Source organism: Lygodium microphyllum, chromosome 29 (genome assembly GCF_053477565.2).
Source record: "Lygodium microphyllum isolate KBCC chromosome 29, Lygodium_microphyllum_v1.1.10, whole genome shotgun sequence".
NCBI classification, from domain to species: Eukaryota; Viridiplantae; Streptophyta; class Polypodiopsida; order Schizaeales; family Lygodiaceae; genus Lygodium; species Lygodium microphyllum.
In genome coordinates this window covers 76,478,103-76,484,428 of record NC_141163.1, presented here as the reverse complement: position 1 = coordinate 76,484,428, position 6,326 = coordinate 76,478,103, and positions in this window count along the sequence as shown.

The window sequence follows — 6,326 nt, the reverse complement described above, 5'->3', positions numbered from 1 at the left end:
CTTTAGGTGCTCTTAGGCTTCTTTCACCCACTCTTTGACCTTTTCGATGACTTCGAGTTGGTGCTTCGGGTTGGGGTACTCCCGGGACCTTTGCACTCCTCTTCTCAACCATCTTTGGAACTGACGTTTTTGCTTCTACATCCATCACCTTTTTTTCGGTAGGTAGCATCATGGCACTCTCGATTTTTAGTGTGACCTTAGCGTCAACTTTCTTTCTCCTTTGCCTGTATGGCTTTTCTTTCTGATTGAGGCTATATCTAAGTTGTTGGGCCCTGGCAATGATATGCCGGTTTTGATTTGTCTGCGTGCGGTTCATGACATGCAATGGGATGGGTGTATCCTCTTCGTTAAACGTCTCAACTCCAAACAATCCCAATGGTACAAATGGCTCATTTGCCGCATTAAAGGGTGGTCTTTGTCTAGGGCATTCGGCAAATAGGTGAGTGAATCCACACTCTGGGTATCTAAGATCGGCCTTTTCTCGATTAGCATGCTCCCTTTCGGGGCTGTGTGAGGAGATATGTCCTGGGTGTCCACAAGTCCAACATGAGAGTGGTTCTTGGATCTGCCCTCCAACGCCTCTATCTCTACCTAAGGCCATCACTGGTACATGTCAGTAATCCATTAGGATTGCATTGTCCTCTACGTCATATGATATGTAGGGGTGCACATAAGGCTCTTCGTCATTCGACTCCTCCACATAGTGGAGTGGAGCGTCTCTCGGTCGATGGGTTACGTGGTCTAGGTATGCTTATGGGGTTTATCTCCATCCTAGGAATGGCTGGTTTGGCGTCAGTAGGTGCCGAGAGAGCCAATGGGGCTCCCCTCCCAAAAAAGTTTTGCGGCCTATTCACTAGGTAAGATTGTTCGTATGGTTGTGAGTACGGGAGTCTCATCTGTAGAGTCTGTAGTGCTGCATGACATCATGACCAAACCTACCATAGTTGGTGCAAGGTCGGGACCTTGGGTCCCAACACTCATTTAGCAAGTGGTTTCCACCACAATACATGCATTGGACGTGAGGGCATGTTGGTCGTCTCATCATTTCTTGTCATTTGGCTAGCTCCGTCTTCATCTTTGCTAGCTCTTGACTTGCATCTACGCCCTTTCCCGTATCTTGAGTACTTGGGCCTGATCTTTCACTTGGCGTCAAAACTCTCTAGCATTTGTCTCCTCTCAGGTCGAGCTCTTGGAGCTTCTCTCTTTGAGCTGGTCGTCCACTCTAATTGCCTCTCGTCAAAGACCCTAGCTAGCTCGTTGTAAGCTTGAATTGCCTACCAAAGCCTTGTAGAGTTCCTCACTTCGTATCCCATTGATGAAGACTATGGAGACCACTCTTTTGGTGGGTCACTCACCAATTGGGATCCTCTTGAAAAGACTCCGCACATTGTTGATGTAGTCTCTTATCTCCTCCTTGTATTTATGCTTGATGTTCATCAGCATCACTAGAAGGTTATCAGAGTACCCATGCTCAGAGAATCTCTTAATAAAGAAACTCATGAGGTTGTTGAAGTCAGTCCACTCAGCATCATCCAAACTCATGTACCAAGTCTTGCCCTTATCTCCTAAAGCATAGACCGAAAGCTTGAGAGCACTGAGTAAGATCAATGAGGTCATTGACCTCGCAAACTTACTCAAACTGCTCTACAAAACTATATAGGTCATTGTTTAGCTGGTACTTGTCTAGCTGCTTAGCCATGACAGGGATTCTTGATTAGCTATTAGAGCCATGGTTAACTCCTAAACCTTCAATACCAATGACGTTGCCATCAGCAGCGCTCTACTCTGTTGAAAATTTGTCTAGTAGTTGCTTCGTATAAGAAGCTCACTCAACATGAGATCACCTTCCAACGCTCTTTCCCTCTTTGCATCAAGACCTGTCCTCTTTCTATGTGCTAGGGCTAGCACTCATTGAATCTCATGCATTTCTATGTTCTATCGCAAGCTCTTGGCTTGTTGTTCCTGATTGTAGGTCACTATGTCCTGCAAGAATTTCTGCGCTAGTCTCCTCTCCTCTTTGAGGTTCGCTATGATATCCTCATGCGTCCTATCGTAGTGGTCTATCCGGGTCTACAGATCATAATTGGTGACTAGTCGTTGGATTTCTGTCAGAAAATTGCCTAGGTCAAGTTCTTCACCATGTCTATGGTTAGTGTGTGACTCTGCCATATTTGTGGTCTTGTGCTCCACTAGGTTTTCAATGAGATTGATCAAGTCGGGTAGACCCACTCCTCCAATGGTGTTAATCCTTGCAGTGTCTGACTCCTAGGTTGCGTCCGCGCTTGTTCCTATACTTGGGGTTCTTAATCACCCAACTACGTTTTAGGGTCTTCTCCTACTAGTGGGTTTGTTCTGATTGTTGGGTCTAAGTGAGTTCCTTATTATTTACAACCAGTCCTCAATTAAACTCACTCTGTGCGTGTGTGCGTGCACGTGTGTGTGTGTGTGTGTGTGTGTGTGTGTGTGTGTGTGTGTGTGTGTGTGTGTGTGTGTGTGTGTGTGTGTGTGTGTGTGTGTGTGTGTGTGTGTGTGTGTGTGTGTGTGTGTGTGTGTGTGTGTGTGTGTGTGTGTGCACGTGCTCTCTTCTATGCACCGTGTGAAATCAAGCTTTCAACTTTTCTTAAGTGCACTTCAAGTGTTGGAAAACAATATGGGTGTGAATACAAGGTGACAATTGCAGCTCTTGTACTCTCGTCTATGTAGTCAGCCTAATGGGGCTCTAGGCTCGATTCCTGGCTATTTCCTCTGGTCTCTAGGGTCTATGCTACATCGTTCAACTTGCTCAGGGTCAAATGGGGTCTACTGATTAGCCTACGGCTCCAAGTGTGTTGAATATGCTGATATGAGTGTCAACAATGTGCATGGTTGTTTGGTTGCAATTTCTAGGGTTAAATTTGCATGCAAGGCTTTTGGTGAATTTTCCTATTGCGGATTGTACTCTTTGTCATCCTGGACGTGCTAATTTTGTCACTTTTCATGTGTTAGAATCTGGTCTGATTTTGTATGTCTGATTTCAAGAATCGGATGTTCGATTTGACAAGTGTTTGATTCTATAGGGTCTGATTATGGGGTGTCTAATTCTGGGATGTCCGATATTTTGGGAAGTGGTTCGAGAGTCTAATTTTCAAAATTGGACAAAGTCAAGTCTGAGTATTGGGGTGTCTGTGGTCCAATCGGTTGATCGAACGGTCCAAGTCCGAGTGGTCCAATTTTGGTTGGTTCGATATTATAGGCTTGTCCCTGATTTTGGTTGGTCCGATATTATAGGCTGTCTGATTCTTGCAATCGAACTAGTCTAGAGTGTTCGAGCATCCAAGTCCGAGTGGTCTGATTTTGGTGAGAAGGAGAGAAGAAGATGAGTCCGCTTTGCCACACACCAAAGAATGAGCTTCTCATTCACTTTTCAACTTTATATACAAAACCCTAAATCCCTCTTCGACGGTCATCCCCTTTTTTACATGGTCGTGGTCTAGGCCCTCTTTCCCATTGTCCTCCTATCTTCCTAGCTTCCTTCCTACCACCCATCGACCTTTACAATTTGCACAGGAGGGAGCCTAGCGCTCTTTTACAAACACTTTTAGGGGCGCCTTGCACTTAAAAATGTGCTTTTGCCCTTAACTTAGCTTTTAATCCCACCCTTGCGCTTTCGGTTGTTTCCCTTCCTGCTTCTTCCATTGTGTTTGATTTCCTTTTGGGCCACCTCTTTTAGGTCTCGACTTGCGCTTTTCCACTTTTCCCACTTTTTCTTGTGCTGAGGTTAACATCACTATCATGAGAGCCACTAGCCATAATGAGACCAAGCAAGTACACAAAAGACAAGACAAGTTGTTGTAATATCATACAAATTATTCCCATTCCCAAAACCAATCGTAAATCAAGTGAGAGGCTGGAGATACTGTCAAAGTAATAAGCTGCCTACAACCCATAAGAAAAAGACTATCAAGTCCATGTGACTGTCCTCAAATAGAATGCATAAAACTGAAATGGCATGCTATTGTTATAAACTATAGCAATATGCCAACAACCAACTATGAGTAACCAAGAAGGAAGAAGTTAGGAATATCTATCACACTAAAGACTATCACAAGTGCAATGTGTCAGAAACCACATGTGCAATAGGCATAGACATCATGCACAGGGTAGGACTCAAAGGTAAATGAAGAGAACTACCAGATGCATAACCCATTGAGCAAAGCTCAATACATAACCCAAAAGCACATAAATACCACTAAAAACACCCTAACAAACATAAGTACCAAGTCCAAGCCAAGAGATCAAATCATCCCACAATAGGATAAGTGCATCCAATAAATATCAAGAGAGCATATACATGTCACAATGAGTCTCGATATCTCACGGTAATAAGATCAATCTCAATTGCACAAACCAAATGCTCTGTAATACATCCAAATGCCAATGTGGCTCAATACGTAAAGCCTAAAATCTCCCACTGAATCAAAAGTCAAATGCCAAATGAGGAAGCAAAGCTTAAAACATCATGTGAATGACATCTAAGTATCCAAGATCCATAGAGCATACATTTGGAAGCATTGAATCCAAGTAGTTTGCAAGACTCTGACTGTAGTGTCCATGTCACTAAATTGATTACTTCTTATGCATCTCTATTTAATAAATTCATGTCAATAAATTAATGACTCACTTTTCTTTAAGTGTTTATGATGATCTAGCATGGCCATGAGACCATTTAGAGACAAGTATTCCTAGTGTATCACTTAATGGGGTGATCAAAGCACTGTGACGGGGATATCTGGTACATGCAGTACAAGTTATGAAGGGGGAAAGAAGTGTCTGCCAAGTGTAAGAGTGTACACAAGAACCAAGGAGTTACACATAAATGAAGATGGATTGAGTTCTAAGAAGAGGAAGTGCATTAGCATTGTGTTATGTATTTATGTGTGCATCCAGGAACGCCTAGGAATGTTTTACTTGGTGCAGATTTTGTTATTAAAACAGATCACCAATGTCTAAGATACTTCCTCGCTCAAAAGAAGCTCTCAGAGAAACAGATGCGTCGGGAAAATTTCTTATCTATGTTTCATTTTCAAATCCTTCACACATCTAGAACTAAGAATGTGGTAGCAGATGCTCTATCATGGCGACCTCGAGTGAATGTAATCACAACTGTTTACCATAACGAGTTCATGGATTTACCCAAAATGTATGCAACTGATTCCAACTTCTGAACCATATGGGATCAGGCCAGTTGATTACACCTTACTCGATTTGAGATGATTATTTGTATCATCATCAAGCAATTTGTGTAGCATTACCATTGCGACACAAGGTAATGCATGAAGCACATGCATCTCCATATGCTAGGCATAGGGGTATTCTACCCACTACTCAAGCATTGGAAAGATATTTCTTTTGGCCCACTCTTAGAGCTGACATTGAAAGATATGTCTGCGAGTGCAAGATATGCCAAAAAGTAAAGTATGACAGGCATAAACCACCTAGTCTACTGAAGCCATTACCTATTCCCAATGAGCCTTGGGAAAGTATAGCCATGGACTTTATCATGGAGCTTCCTCACACACAAGCAGGCAATGATGCAATCTGGACTATCATTGATAGATTCAATAAGCAAGCTCACTTTATACCTGTGCGAAAGACAATCAAAGCTGATCATATGGCTAAGCTATTCATTGCTCATATTTTCAAGCATCATGGCATGCCTAAGTCCATTATAAGTGATCGAGATCCCCGCATGACTAGCCTCTTTTGGCAAGCTCTCTTCGAGAACCTCGGGACAAAGTTAAAGTTTTCATCCTCTTATCATCCTCAAACGGATGGGCAGAGTGAAAGTGCTAATTCTATTGTTTTGGACCTTTTGAAATCCTATGTCTCTGATAATCAAAGAGAATGGGAAGAGTATTTGCCTTGTAGAGTTTGCATACAATAATATGGTGCACTCTAGTACTGGTAAGGCACCCTTTTGAGATCATCTATGGTAAGCCTCATTTGCTAACCATTCTTCTTACGAAGGATAAGATCTTTGTAGTAGATGAGTTTGTTAGAGACATTGATACAACTTTCACTCAAGTAAAAGCTGCTATCCAAAGGAAACAAGAGAAGCATAAACGCGAAGTAGATAAGCATCGTCGTAAGTTAGATCTCAAGTTGGGACAGTATGTTCTTCTTAAGTTTGAGAAGGCTTGCTTGAAGAAGCAGAAAGGTCAAAAGGGTAAAGTGGTTAAGCTTTCTAATCGCTATTATAGCCCTGTGAATTTTTGTTTGAATCTACCAAGTCATTGGAACATTCATAATGCCTTCCATATAAGTTTGCTACGTCCCTATATTGGAGA